Here is a 16,881-nt window from a genome sequence, read left to right as displayed (position 1 = left end):
AATCTATTTTGAAAGTCAAATAACTTTTTACCAATTAGTGCTTCTTTATTAAATATTCTTTCCAGAATCTTAGCAATGAGTTTTCAAAATGCATAAATCTGATATTGATATTCACTTAAGTCTCTAGTACAGTAGGTCCTTGGGTTACATGGGAGATCCATTCCTACTGCGGGATGTAACGTGATTTTCTCCATAAGTCAGAACCCACCTACATAAGCACCTACATTACTCACATGGAGCACATACACAGCAGTAATGAAGTGAGACAGTAAAAAAAAAATTTAAAAGACAGATAACAATTCCTGACCTTTACTTGTGGTAAATAAATAATAAAAAACATAAAGCACATGTGTACATACGTCGAAATAAAGTAACTTTTTTTTTATAAATAAATGGGAGAAGGCAACGTAACCCGAGGACTGTCTGTATATGCATTAAATTTAAATAGATTCCCATTTTCTAAAGATTGAAATTAAATCCAAATATGGTGTTCAATAGCTTTCATAATTAGAATTTGCTATCTCCAACAGCTTTTCCTCTTCTCTTAGCCTTCTATATTTCAGAAAACAGGATAATGTTATTTGCCTCTTAAATAAAACATGGAATTTTAGGTCTTTGATTCTTTTCTTCCTTTGCCAAGAATAGCTTTTCCCTTATCCCCTTCTCTGCCTTCTTGATACACCTATCCTTAAAGGCAAAACTCAAGTGTCATATCTTTTGCAAGGCTTCTCTTTCTTAATATTCATAATCTCAATTAATCAATCACTTTTTTCTTTTTTGCTCACACAGGAAGTGTTTACAGTCTTTTTATAGCATTTATCATCATGGGCTTACATTGTAGTTATTTGGGAATGTGTCTCTTTTCCTTCACCCAGGATAGACTGTGAATTCTTAAGAGTAGTTTTAGCATCTTATTCATCTGTGTCTCCAGCATTTGTACAAAAACAAAATACTTGTAGTCCTGAATTTTAATAATCTAGGTACCTATTTATCATTTTTTTATACAAAACAAAACCCTTGTGTGTTTCTCTCTGATTTTGAAGAAAAGAACTTAGAAATAATCCTCAGGAATTAAAATAATATTTTGTGAACAAATGTAAAAATCCAGGTGTAAAAAGGGAAAATAAAATTTAATGCACATTAGTTGCCAAAGTAAATAATTTACATAGCATTAATTAGCTTTTGTAAAGCCATATGACCTAAGCTACATGGGCTTCACCAAGAATCCACAATGAGGATTTTAAAATGCCATGCCTATATGCTTCAGGATATGAGTGATCTGTATACCACCAATATTTTTTATGATTATGAATGAGCAAGAAGAACCTTCTGAAAAATTATATGGATAAAAACAAATATGGATATGCAAGAAAGACAGGCAAGAAAATTTATCAGTGACTGACAATTTATAAGTCAGGGGACTTGTAGATGCTAAAATTAGAGGTTAGAGATCAGAACAACCTTAAGTGAATGGAGAATGCCAAATTTTGCTTTTCCCCATATTCTCTCATCCTCTACACACAGATTCCACCTAAAGAATCCCGACCTTAATCAAGGAGTTTTAAAAATAATGATATCTGTGCCCTGGCTGGTATTGTAGTGATTAGAGCATTGGCCCACATAGAAGGGTCGTGGGTTCACCCCCTGACCTGGGTACGTGCAGGAGGCAACCAATCAATGTGTCTCCCTTACACTGATGTTTCTCTCTCTGTCTCCCTCCCTTTCACCCTTTCTGAAAAGCAATGGAAAAAATATTCTCTGGTGGGTGATAATTAACAGCAATGTAATAATAGCTACTAAAATTAGTTAAATATAAAGGGGGGAATACAATAATGAAACTTTTGTAGCCAATCCAAGTTAAAATAGTCCAGTTTAAGCAGAGAGTAACTTATTTATGAGATATGATTTCACCATAAGGCTTAAATAATATAAGGCAAAAGAAAAAGATAAAGGTGAAACAGAGCATGCCACCATAAAAAGTCACCATTTTATAATGGTAGGCAGAAATATGGGGAAAAGAAGCAACAGAAATGGAAAAAAAGCTCAAACAAAATGATATCAATTAATAAGATGGCATTAGTAAGTCCTTACCTACCAATAATTACTTTTAGCTTGGGGGTTTATCTCATCTATTAGAAGGTACAGAGTGGCTAGGTGGATAAAAAACAAACAAAACAAGACCTAAATATATACTGCATGCAAGAGATTCACTACAGTTTTAAGACATACATAGGCTCATAGTGGGGGTGTTAAAAGTTATTCTATACTTTTTTTTTTTAGTTCTGGGAGGCAGCAGGGATAGCAGAAAGGATATGAATAAGGAGTTAGTCAAAACATAGCTTTGAATCTCAGTTCTGCATACATACTAGTTCTGTGATCTTGTAAAATTTATTAACTTCTCTGCACCCTTAATTTACTCACTTATCAAATGGTAATTATTACCTGGAAAGTTATCATGAGATTTAAATAAAAACATATTAATCACAAAAAAGTTGTTCCATACAAGTGGAAACCAAAGCAAATGGAGGTAGCTATGCCTATATCAGATGTATAGTCTATAAAACAAAAATGGTAATGAGAGATAAAGTTATTATATTATGATAAATAGGTTAATTCATAGGAAGATATAATAATTATAAATATACTAGAGGCCCGGTGCATGGGGGTGGGGGGGTGGGATGGTCCTTCAGCCCTGCTTGCACCCTCTCACAATCCAGGATGCTTGCCTGCCAGCCTTCCTGATTGCCCCTAACTGCCTCTGCCTCAGTCCCGCCACCACAGCTTCATCTGTAAGGATGTCCGGAAGGTCATTTGGCTATCCAGTCTAATTAGCATATTACACTTTTTTTATTATTATAGATTCCATTCAACAGCAATAGCATACACACATTCTTCTCAAATGCACATGGAAAATTCTCTAGGATAACCCATATGATAAGACATAAAAACATGCCTTAACATATTTGAGAAGATTGAAATTATATCAAGTATCTTATCTGACTACAATAGTATGAAACTAGAAATCAATAACAAAAAGGAAATCTGAAAAATCTATAAATATGTAGAAATTAGAAAATATACTCCTGTCTAATCAAAGAAGAAATCAAAAGGGAATGCAAAAAATATCTTGAGACAAAGAAAAACATATCAAACCAACATTATCAAAACCTATGGGATGCTACAAAAGCAATTCTAAGAGGAAAGTTTACAGTGATAAATCCACATATTTAAAAAATAGAAGCACCTCAAATCAACACCAAACTTTATTCCTCAAGGATCTAGGAAAAAAGAATAAACCAAGCTCAAGAAAGATCAGAGCAGAAATAAAATAAAGACAAGAAAAACAACAGAAAAGCCAACAAATTTAGAGCTGGTTTTTTTGAAAAAAAAAATGGTAAACATTTAGTTAGACTAAGAAAAAAAGAGAAGACTCAAAATCAGAAATAATTAGAAGACAGATACAACAGGTAACACAGAAATACAAAGGTTCATAATAAGCTAAGAATAATTACATGCCAACAAATTGGATAAACTAGAAGAAGTAAAATTACTAGAAACATGCATCCTACCAAGACTAAATCATGAAGAAATAGAAAATCTAAATAGATAAATAATAAGACGATAGCAATAAAAAAAAACCCCAGCTAAAACAGAAAACTTTGGACCAGATGGCTTCATTGGCAAATTTAATTAATGCTAATCATTCTCAGTATTTCCCTGTTACAAAAGCCAGAAAAGGAGAATAGAAAAAAACACCTATATTCCTGATAAACATAGATGTTATAATTCTTAATCTCTGGGCTGCAGGATGATTCAACATATGCAAGTCAATAAATGTAATACGCCACATTAATAGAACGAAAGATAAAAATCACATAATCATCTCAATAGAGTCAGAGAAAGCATTTGGTAGACTATATCCCATCATAATAAAAACTTCCACCAAACTGGGTATAAAGGGAAGGTATCTCAATGTGATAAATACCATATAAGACATTGAAAGCTTTTCCCCTAAGATGAGGGGGACAATAAGCTACTCTTAGAATGATCTATGGATATAGATTTATTGTATTCTTAATTATATCATGTAATATCATGTAATAAAAGGGTTCTATAGCTCCAAATAATTTATTTCCTTAAAATCTATTTCTCAAACTATTGAATTACTAAAAGGATTTTTTACATTTTTCAAAATTAAAAAAGTACTTCAGTTCTCTGTTAAATAGTACAAAAAATCAATGTTTCTCTCTCTCCCTCCTCTCTCTAAAAACAATGAATAAAAATGTTAGCTCTATAATACATATTTTTATGACACTTCTATAATTCATTTATTTTTCCATTAAATTATTTCTTTCTCTAGGCTTCTTTCTCTTATTTGCTTCCAAACAAGTATGTTCTTTTTACTTTTCAATCATTTATAAACTTCATATCTCATGATTCAGAATGTCAGAGTTCATTTTATTTTACAACTCTGTGTATTCCTAACACTTGTCTAAATAACTAATTAACTGTAAAATCTAATTAAATTAAAATAGGCAGCTACAATAGAAGTTCAATAAAGTATAACTTTTTAATATTGACATTGTGGATTGAGTTTTCAGTGAGTTTATCATGAATATAAAAACATTTGCTCTGACTTTTGGTTTAAAAAAATCAGACTCTATGCATGCCTATGTCTTATCAATTTTTTAAAGGCCAGAAGATGATTTTCTTAAAGAATGTATTGTCTAGAGAACTGTGTGCATTTCTCTAAAGAATCTAGATAATGCCTTAACTTAGAGAGGCACAGATACATTCAACTATACTGCACAACCCCTCCTATTCAGTCTTACCTAATGTTTTATAAAAGTATTTTAGCAAAATATAAAGTTTATACATTTGTTAGTATATCTGTGTGACTAGTTAAGCATCCATCCTTTCTCCTCTCCAAATTCATGTGCACTTGGTTAATAGTGTATCCCAGGAAAGCCAGTCTTTTTGGGGAAGTTAGCATGCTCAACTAATTAAAAGGAATTCATCCATGAGGTTGCAACTTAGTGAAAATGAGAACATATGGAAATACAGGTGTTTGGTTCTTCATGACTGAATTATACCTACATTATGCATTAGTAGTTCAATGAAACCTAGGCCTAAAGCTTGTATGAGATTCTATTATCAGGTGATTCTACTTTTTATTTACAGGAATTATTTTCATTGGAAATATATTGGGAAAAATTCTATGGGGGGCATCTCATAGAAAAATTATTTTATAAGTTATAAATGTAACAAATAGGCAAGCCTTTCATGAAACGGCAATGAATTTGTAAACATTCAAGTCATGGCTCTTTTTATTTTGCTACAGGGTAATATTACCAAGACAAAATAAAGTTGCTCGCGGACAAAATGTTAATGTACAAGAATCCAGTTACCACATCTCCTACAAAGATCCATGATTGGACAGCTATCCACAAGCAAAAACAGCTTTGGAAGACTTCTAGAGCCTGCTTAGGAGAGTTTAGCAACGCCATGGAACAACAACAAAAAATCCTGAGAATAACCACACAAGAAGAGAAGTGAAACAACTTCCTTTTGCCTGCATCGTCATATCCCCCCAAGCTGACAGTGTTCAGTGCCCAGAAGAAACTTCCCAGCTGGTAAGAATTCCTCTCACCTGCAAAGGAGAGTGGGATGAGCAACCAGCCTACCAGAGCCCTGTCCAAAGGTCTTGCTTCAGTTTAACCCACCCAGACAGGCAGATAGGAACAAGGAAGAAAAGCAGATATGCAGCAGGGGGAGTGTTTGTGGTTTATAGAGACCTGCTCTGCAGATATATATACACGGCAGCTTCCACCAATGACAAAGTCACCAGCCAGCGTCACTGCTGCAGCTCTCCCTCAGATCTTGACAGTTGTCACCTGACAGGTTTTCATGTTTGCCAATGCCAGCGCAGTCTCCCTCTGCACTTCCAGCTGTGCACCTGCCTGCCCCCAGCCTGGCTTCCGTCACCAGCCTCGATGGCAGTGTGCACATCGGGAGGGAGAGCACTCCAGCATCAGGGCCCCTCCACTGTTCATAAGTCCAGGCCAAGTTCTTCCATCTGTAGATAGCCCCTCCATCTGTGCACCTGCATGTTTCCAGCCTGACCCTCATCACTTGCCTCCACAACACTGTTCACACCCAGGGACAGATAATGTGGCCACAGGTGAGCACACTGAGAAACAGGGACCCCGCAACTGCTTGTGGGACCAGATCAGGTTCTGCCTTCTATCACTGGCTGGCACCACCAGGTAAAACATATATCTAGCCCCTTCATCTCTGCACCTGCATGCCCCCAGCCTGATCTCTATCATTGGCCTCCACTCCATTGTGCACAGGCAGGGGTAGAATATGCAGCAACAGGAGAGTACAATGACAGCCAAGGCCTCCACAGCTGCCACCGCTAGAGTTGGCCCCAACCTTGCTAACTGCCCTGGCATCACTATGCATGTGTCTGCATCTGGCCTCTGGCACTCCACAGCTGGACCTCACAAGGCATAGTGTGAAAACCACTGGCTCCAGCCACCACCGCTACCTGCCCTGGTTGCTAGTTACTGGACTGTAGGGGCCGCTTAGGATCCCAACAGCCACTGCTGACCCTCTGCAGTGCTCACTAAGGACAACACAGTGGATACTGGGGACCCCAGTGGCCTGAATCAAAGAGAAATCACTCTCCCCCTGGAGCAGGTGTCTCCCCTGCACCACACCCTGGGTCACATCACAGTGAGATGTACCTCCATCTTCAGGTGGAAGGTTTCCCTTATTGAAATCACTGCATAAAGTCAGGAAAACATTGCCGCTTTTTCAAATGTGTGGGTGTCTATGCAAAGCTACAGGGTTCACAAAGAATCAAAATATGTACACCAAAGGAATACAGTAAACCCCTAGTAACTGACCCTCAAGAAATGCATGCCAAAGAATTTTAAAAAATTATTATCCTATAGATGCTCACAGAGCTACAAGAGAACATAAGATGAACAATTTAATGACTTCAAAGAAATACAAGAACAAAATGAGAAGTTCAACAAAGAGATAGAAAACATAAAAAACTGTTTTGGAGCTAGGAATACAATGACTGAACTGAAGGATTTAATAGACAGCTTTAATATCTGTCATGGACAAAGAGAAGAATCAGCAGAAAGAGTGATTAAAATTATCCAAAGGAAACAAAATTAATATCTCAAAGAGCTATCTGCACTCCATGTTTATTGCAGCATTATTCACAGTAACCAAGATATGGACACAGCCTGTCGATGGATAAAGAAGATGTGAGACACACACACACACATACTAAGGAACGTTATTCAGCTATGAGCAAGAAGGAAATACTGATGCTTACAACAACTTCAATGAACCTTAAGAGCTTTATACTGAGTGAAATAAGAAGTAAGCCAGATAGAGAAAGGCAAATACTGAACTTAATATGTTCAAACTAAAAACTTTGACCTCATAGAAATATAGAATGACTAGAGGCCTGATGCACAAATTTGTGCATGGGTGGGGATTGGGGCCGATCGGGACTGGCTAGCTGGGGGGAGGGGCCATGAGAGGTTGGCTGTGGGAATGCACTGACCACCAGGGGGCAGATCCTGCATTGAGCGTCTGCCCCCTGCTGGTCAGTGCACATCATAGTGACTAGTCAATCAGTCATTCAGTCGTTCGGTTACTTAGGTTTTTATATATATAGATAGTTTCCAGATAAGCCCTGAATTTTGCAAAATTAACAAAAGTTAAAATAAGTCACAGAGGATCAGAAAAAAACCCAAAGGGATAAATATAAAGGCAAATAACAGTCAAAATGCTGAAAACAGAAGGTAAGTATACTATGAATAAAAAGCAAAGATAATAATGTCACCAGAAGTCTTGTGAGACAGTGCTATCTTTAAAAACTGGTGAAAACAACAACAAAAAACTATCCAGAATTATAGATCAAGTGAAAATCTTTAAAAAAATGAAGGCGAGGCCCAGCTGGTGTTGCTCAATGGTTGAGTGTTTCCCATGCACCAAGTGGTTTCTGGGCTTCAATTCCTGGTGAGGGCATATGCCCAGATTGCGGGCTTGATCCGGGGGTGGGGTGGTGGAGGTAACCAATCAATGTTGATGTTTCTATCTCTCCCTCTCTACAATCAATAAAAATATAGTTTTAAAAATGAAGGAGAAATACATTTATTTTCAGATGAACAACTGCTAAGACCTGAATTATAAGAAATGTTAAAGTTCATCAAGTAGAGGAGATGTGATACCATATAGAAATTAGAAACATGGATCTACACAAAAAATGAGAGTGAAATGGAAAAAATATGAGTATATTTGAAATGCAATGCTTCATACAATTAAGTAGCGTAAAAGAATTGTTTAAAATAAGATAGTAACAATATATTATAGGGTTTGTTGCATAGAGAAGTAAAAATGCATGACAATAATGCCATCAAAGTTAAGTGGGAAAATATAATAATAAAAACAGTGTTCTTATAATGTATGTGATTTTTATTTAAAGATGCACTGTGATAAACTAAAAGTGAATTTCAGTAAATCTATAGTAACTATTACAAATAAAACAAAGAAGAACAGTTTAAAAGGCAATAAAATAGACTAGTAAAAACTATCAAAATAGAGAAAGAGGAAGAAAAATATGAGACAAGTAGCAAATATCAATATATATTTTGTGATTAAGCTAATGGGGCCCTTATAAGGAAATTAATGGCACTAAGTACTTAAAAATAAAAAAAGAGCTCAAATCACGAACTTTTATTTGCAGAAACTTCCATTTGAGAAAAATAGGAAAAGAAAACCAAATTAAACTGTAAATAAGAAGAATAAAGAAAATGGTGATATAGCTGAAATTAGTGATTTGTAAAAAATCAAAAGAACAGAAAATCAATAAAAGAAATGATTCTTTAAAAAGACCAGGAAGATGGAGAACAGTTGTCTATAGTAACCAAAATAAATGTGTGAGGAGGGAAGAAGGTCATATCTTTTAAATTCTACAGACATAGAAAGGATAATAAGGAAATATCAGGGAAAACTTTTTACCAATAAATTTAACAACTTTTAATGGGCCAATTTCAATGACGCAGAATAGTGAAATTCATTCAACGAAAAAAAAAAAATACATGACTAAAGTTTCCCTTTTCCTATTCAAAAGTTGAAATCACAGTTAAAAACCTTCCCACAAAGAAAACTCCAAGTCAAAGTTACTTTTATAGACATTTTCCAGATAATGGAAATGGGAAAACATGTCATCACTTATTTTATGAGGGCAGCATTACTTTGATATGAAACCATTATCAGAAAAGAAAAATAGAGACCAACATCCTTTATGAAATAGATAAAAATCCCTGAGAATTTTTTTTTAGCAAATCAAAAGTAATAGAGTGTTTTAAAAACACATGTGCAAGTCATGTGTTAGTAGGCACAATTAAAAGCATAAAGGGTATGGAGTCAAATTGGATTAATTCAAATATCAGCTATAATGCTTCCTGGTTTTATGACCTTGGGCAAGACATGGAATCTCTCCAAGCCTTAGTTTCTTCATTTTGTATGCTGATAACATACACTAGTGTGAGAATTAAATAAGTAAAATATAGTTCCTAACATAAATTCAGAACATAATCGGTATATTTTTAAAAATCTATCATTAGATTGTAAGTAGATTGTGAGTATGAATTGTAACTATATGATTTTTATGAATTTCCCATGGGTATTAGTGCAGCACCTTCTACAACTAATTAACCTATTGAAAAATTGGGTTGATTGAAACAGAACTTTAAAGGTGTGTTCTATTGATGCTTAATTGCTTTTAATTTGTGTAGAAAATGGCAATTATTAAATCTGTAAAAACAGATCAGGTTCCTGAGCATATGAAAGAGAAGGAAACAGAAAATGGCAAAAAAGATCAATTTAGGAACATAAATTACTGGGAGGAAAAAAAAAACAGTTGAGAGGAATACATAAGTATTTGTTTACTGATCCTTTAGCATACTTGGATAGCATCCATATTTATGTAAAAGCCTAAGTGACCTTTCAACCATCCGACCAGTAGCTATGATGTGCACCTACCACTAGGGGGTAGATGCTCAACACAGGAGCTGCAGTGACTTGGCAGCTGTGGTTCTCGGGTGACACACCCAGAACCAGAGAGGAGGGAGCCCGATTCTGGGGTATGTCACCCGAGAACTGCCCTCTCCCAATCCAGGACCCCTTGGGGGATGTCAGAGAGTTGGTTTTGGCCCAATCCCTGCAGGCCAGGTTGAGGGACCCCACCAGTGCACAAATCCCCTAGTGCACTGGGGCTCTATTTTTTTATGAAATATTTTAAAGAAAAACACCAGCCTGAGCAGAAAACCTGAAGGAAGTAGTTATCAGAAAAGTTCAAAGAACTTGGACTATTTTATGCCATAATTATGAAGAGCTTGCATTTATTTTGAACCAGTAAAAGAGAGAGCCACTTCATCTGTGGGGCTGGTGTTCAACATTTAGAATTGCTCTCAGCCAATTTGCATGTAAGTAGATTATCTCTTAATTCTCACAGCTACTCTATGAAATAGATATCAATGTAGTGATCAGGAAACTGAGGCTTAGAGAAATTCAGAAAATATGCCAAGCTCATAATGAACACATTCTAAAGTTAGGACTTAAATTCAAGTCTGCCATATTTGGGCTTTTTGTTGACGTTGTTACTCTGTTTAATTTGGTTTGAAATTTTACAAAGTGCTCTAATGGAATTATCTTCATCCTCACAAAACTGTATTATGCATAGTTAGGCCTTCATCATTTTGTAGGTGACAAAATTGAGGTCAAGAATAAAATTCTCCCAAGCAACACTTGGAGACAGAGGATTCAATTATCAGTCTCATTCTCTCTGGCTTCAGTCTGAGTATTGTCAGAATAGAAGGATCTCCCCTCTCCCAAATGTCCTTTGTGAAACTCTACAATTTTCAAATGTTAAGTTTTTTATTCTGTTTCTGTCTGTCTTTGTTGTTGTTGTTGCCTATGAGAAAGCAACAGTGATAATTATGAAATGATTATGAAAATTCACCAGAATGTAGAATGAAGACCTCAGAGAGAGGAGATGGAAATGATCAAGTCTTGATATTTCTTTGTATCTACTTTAGATAATGCTTCTGAGTTATTTTATGAAGTCCAATTCTTAATTATGAGTGCGATATATGGGATTATAAAGATGTGCTAAGATAATCATCAAGAAAAAATTACCAGCCCTAACTGGTTTGGCTCAGTGGATAGAGCGTCAGCCTGCGGACTGAAGGGCCCCAGGTTCGATTCTGATCAAGGGCATGTACCTTGGTTGCGGACACATCCCCAGTAGGGGGTGTGCAGGAGGCAGCTGATCGATGTTTCTCTCTCATCGATGTTTCTAACTCTCTATTCTCCCTTCCTCTCTATAAAAAATCAATAAAATATTTTTTTTTAAAAAAGAAAAAATTACCAGATGTGCCATTCATAACTAGAAAATATTGATATTGTTTAGACTGGATGCAAGGATTATAAATAAATCTCTGCCTAATGAAACATTAAAAGAAATGTTATATTTCTATATATCAATATATCAACATATTTTTATAATATTTGAAAAATGTTTTATTACACATAAATTTAATAAATATCACTACTACTGAGAACTTTAAAAAAAATTGGTAGTGTCCTTTTCTAATAAAATCTTAATTTTTTAACTTGCTTAGTCATTTATTCAATTATTTAGATAGCTAATATTAACCTTGTAGCTACAGCAAGGCCCTGATACAGAAGGCGGTATCACTACCACACTTTGAATGAGGAATTCCTACTCCCATCCAGTAAAATTTTATTTAAATTGTCCCCATCTGAAACGTTAATAGCTTGTTAATGCAAGAGAAGACTACTTCATTGGAGGCAGAAGCAGCAGCTATGCCTTTTCAAATCCCTTGATCTTTTAAACTTCTCTTCTTCATTTTAGAAACATGAATAGCAAGACTCAAATCTGGCAGCCAGATTTTTGCAGGGTATTTATTCTCTCAAAATTTGAGGTAACATATTTGTTATAACAGTCTTCACAATAAGCAAATGAAGGGAAAATTCAAGTGTTAAATGAAGCCATGCAAATTAGCCATCTGGATAGAACTTTGTCTTACCTAATATTGAACTCAACAGACTTATATATTTTTAAAGAATCTCCATTTTTTAGCCTTTGCAATATTCTAGCACATGTGACCAATCCTTGTAATTCCTCAAATGGAAATTAACTTCAAGAGTTGAGAAAAAAATTGCTGACAAAGCCTTCATATTTTTATCTAAACCTTATGACAGTTATTTTGAAAATCAAGAATAATAGTGCTTAAGATATATATTTGAGAAAATATTTTATTTTACCCAATGTTTTTTTCTTCCACAAAATGCCTGGAATCCAACATCATGCTTCCATTTTAATTGTGTGAAATCTCATGTTTAAGAGCTAAGCTAATGGCAACTGTAAGAGAGACTGACATGATATCCACAAATGAACATTGTCATTTGATGGGCAGGGAGCTTATGTAAATCAGAGGCTAAAGGAACCTTACCATCTAAGGAGAAACCATGGCATTCTTTCTCCCATGGTTTCTTAGAGACTTGTCTATTTACTTGTCTGAGAATGTCACTCCAAATGTTAAGAAAGGAAAGGGAAGGGGAAGGAAAGGCAAACAAAATAAGTGGATGCCCTATCATTGGTTCACAAATAATATTTGAGATGTTCATTCTGATATTTATGACTGCATGTTCTAACTCTATTAACTTTCTAATTTGTGCTGCAACAACTCCTGTTCATCTTTCTATTGTTCCAATCAAGTAGACCTCACCACACATGCCATATGTTTTCCTCCCTAGGTGACCCTGCTCAAGAGTTTGCATTTTTTATATCTATCCCCTCTCCCTAGCAGCCAATTTGTATTCAGCATTTAAATTTTGTTGATGTATGATTTACGAACATGAAAATGTACTCATTCTAAGTGTGTCAACAAATTTTGACAATTACTACTATATTCAAAATATAGAACATATCCACATATTTTTATTCATGATTCTTAGAGTCAAATTTTCACATACCCTGAACCCAAAGTAAAACCGATATGCTTTCTGACACTATAAATTAGTTTTGCCTTTTCTAGGATTCCATATAAATAGACTTATATAGTATTTACTCTTTTATATCTGGTTTCTATTGCTCAGCATAACGTTCTTTGAGAGTCATCTATGTGCTTGGATATATCAATACTTCATTCTAATTTATTGCTAAGTAATAATCCATTGTATAAATATTACCAACATTTATTCATCTACCTATTGTTGGACATTTGATTACAAATAAAACTTCTTTAAGACATGCATTTAAGAATGCATGTCTGAGTTATATATGCCTTTTATTTCTCTTTGGTAAATGCCTATGAGTAGAATTGATAAGTAACATGGTAAATACATGTTTAAGTTTTTCAAAAATTGCAAAAATTGTTTCCCCAAGTGGTTGTACTACTTAAACTCCTATGGAAAAAGTATAAGGTTCTCTTACCATACCAACACTTGGTATAAGTATTCTTTCTTCACATGATCTTAACTAAAAGTCCAATAAGCAATATGCAGTCTCTCTTATTTTAACCATTTTAATGGATGCCTGCCTAGTGGTATATTATTGTGGTTTGCACCTTCCTGATAATAGTGCTGAACATCTTTTTATGTGCTTTTAAAGCAATGTAAAGACATGGCAAAGAAAGAAAAGTATAGGCCAACATCCCTGATTAACATAGATGCAAAAATCTGCAACAAAATATTAGCAACCCGAATTTATCAGTATATTAAAAAGACCATACATCATAATCAAGTGGGATTTATTCTTGGGATACAAGGGTGGAAAAACATATTTAAATCAATTAATGTGATACAGCACAAATAAAATGAAGGATAAAAACCCAATATCATATCAATAGATGCAGATAAGCATCTGAAAAAAATCTAGCACCCATTTATGATAACTGGATTTTGTCAAATGCCTATCTGCATCTATTCAGCAAAGTGGAAATAGAGGAAACATATCTCAACATAATAAAGCCCATATATGACAAACCCACAGCTAACAGTATACTTGATAATGAAAAACTAAAGTGTTGTCCTTGTGATCTCAAGGAAACAATACAAGACTATCTCTTTTAGCACTCTTATTCAACATAGTATTAGAAGTCCTAGCAACAACAATCAGACAAGAACAAAAAGCAACCAAATTGGAAAGGAAGAAGGAAAACTCTCATTATTTGCAGATGACATCATACTATATATAGAAACTTTAAAAATTCCACCAAAGCCGAAGCCGGTTTGGCTCAGTGGATAGAGCGTCGGCCTGCGGACTGAAGGGTCCCAGGTTCGATTCTGGTCGGGGGCATGTACCTGGGTTGCGGGCACATCCCCAGTGGGAGATGTGCAGGAGTCAGTTGATCGATGTTTCTCTCCCATCGATGTTTCTAACTCTCTATCTCTCTCCCTTCCTCTCTGTAAAAAAATCAATAAAATATATTTTAAAAAAAAAATTCCACCAAAAAAACTATTAGAACTGATAAATGAATTTAGTAAAGTAGCAAGACACAAATAGATATTCTGAAATTGGATACATTTTTATAGCTAAAAATGAACTCTCAGAAAAAGGAAACTGAGAAAATAATCCCATTTATAATTACATTAAAAACACACACCTATGCTAATAATTTAATCAAGGAGGCAAAAGACTTGCACTGGAAAATTTTAAGATGCTGAATAAAGAAATTTAAGAAGATACAAATAAATGGAAGCATACAGCATGCTCAAGGTAAGGAAGAATTAACATCATTAACATGTGAAGCACCATGTCAGTCACTGGTGACTGAAACTATACTTTCTGTCCGGACCTCGTCAATCACTGGTGAAAACTGGATATCGGTGAAATCGGATACCATGGATAAATGGAAAGGAATACAAAACAGGCTTGGTGCTTAATGTGTTAAAATATCCATACTACCCAGAGCAATCTATAGATTTAATGCAATTCTTATCAAAATGCCAATGGCATTTTTCATAGAATGTGAACAGGTATTCCAAAAATGTATATGGGACTATAAAATAGGTAAAGCAATCTTGAAAAAAAAGAAGAACAAAGTTGGAAGAATTACACTGATATCAAATTAATCTATAAGGATATCATAATTTTAAAAAAGCATGGTCCTGATAGGCTCAATTAATAGCTGACGAAGGAGGCAAGAACATACAATGGGGTAAAGACAGTCTATTCAATAAAAGGTACTGAAAGAATTGGATACATTCAAAAAATAAAACTAGATCACCCTCTTACTCCATGTACAAGAATGGATTCAAGAATTAAAATGAATTAAATACTTAAATGTAAGACTCCAAACCATAAAACTTCTAGAAGAAAAGAGGCAGTAAACTCTGACATTTCTCTTAGCAATTGCTGATATATCTTCTCAGGCAAGGGAAACAAAATAAACAAATGGGACTATGTCAAACCAAAAAGTTTTTGCACAGAAAAGGAAAAACCATCTGAATGGAAAAAGATAGTCCCCAGTCATACATCTGCAAAAGGGTTAATATTCAAAAGTTATAAAGAACTTGGACAACTCAACAACAAAATAAACAATCCAATTAAAAAGTGGAAACAGGGCCTGATTAGATACTACTTCAAAGAGGACATAGACATGGCCAATAGATATATTTACTGAATGGCCTTGGGGAAGGGGCGGGAAACCACCATTGTTGCTGTTCAACATCACCAATAATCTGAGAAATAAAAATTAAAACCACAGTGAGGTATCTCACACATGTCAGAATGGCTATCACCAATAAATCAACAACAAGTGGTGGCAAGGATGTGGAGAAAAGGAAACTTTGTTGCACTGCTGGTGGGAATGCGGGTTGATGCAGCCACTATGGAAAATAGTATGAAGGTTTCTCAAAAAATTAAAATTGGAACTGCCTTATGACACAGCAATTTCACTTCTTGGAATATATTAGAAGAACCCAAAACACTAATTTGAAAAGATATATGCACCCCTATTGTTCATTGAAGCATTATTTACAATAGCCAAGAACTAGAAGCAGTCCAAGTTCCCATTGATAGTCAAGTCTTCAAAAAGGGTGTGAACACATATAAAATGGAGTATTACTCACACAGAAAAAAAGAATGAAGTCATATCATTTGGGACATGGATGGATCTAGAAGGTATTATGCTAAGTGAAATAAGTCTGAGAAAGGGATATATCATATAATTTCACTTATATATGGAATCTAAAGAATAGAATAAAACAGAAACAGACTCATAGTTACTGAGAACAGACTGATGGTTGACAGAGGGGAGAGAGTTTGGGGGGTGGTGCTGGGTGAAAAAGATGGAGGGATTAAGAAATACAAATTGGTAGTTACAAAATAGTCATGAGGATGTAAATTACAGCATAGGGAATATTGTCAAGATCATTGTAATAATTGTGTAAGGTCCATATGGGGGGGATCACTTTTTGAAATTATATAACTGTCTAACGACTATGCTATACACCTGAAACTAATATAAAATAAAATTGACTGTCAAAAAAAGAGTCATTTACAGCTTATTTGGAAACTACAGAACTTTGCTAACCTGTAAGACTGAATTTCAGCACATAAAATCATTCTTCAAGAATGTTTCATGATGGAGAAACATGCGTTAAAAACTGTCTTAGGTAAAATATCTGACAGATGATCCAGGCAAAAGACTGGCATTCTTTTATTCATATTAAACAAAGCAGCACATGACTGGGTTCAGAATGCTGACATTCAAGGCAATGCAATAGTCACCTGTGCTGAGCAAATGGGGGTGAGATGAG

Source organism: Myotis yumanensis, unplaced genomic scaffold (assembly GCF_028538775.1).
Source record: "Myotis yumanensis isolate MYYU_CA2020_CCGP unplaced genomic scaffold, mMyoYum1.0.hap1 SCAF_9, whole genome shotgun sequence".
Classification (NCBI taxonomy): Eukaryota; Metazoa; Chordata; class Mammalia; order Chiroptera; family Vespertilionidae; genus Myotis; species Myotis yumanensis.
The sequence above is the reverse complement of the archived record's forward strand: the minus strand, read 5'-3'. Positions refer to the sequence as shown.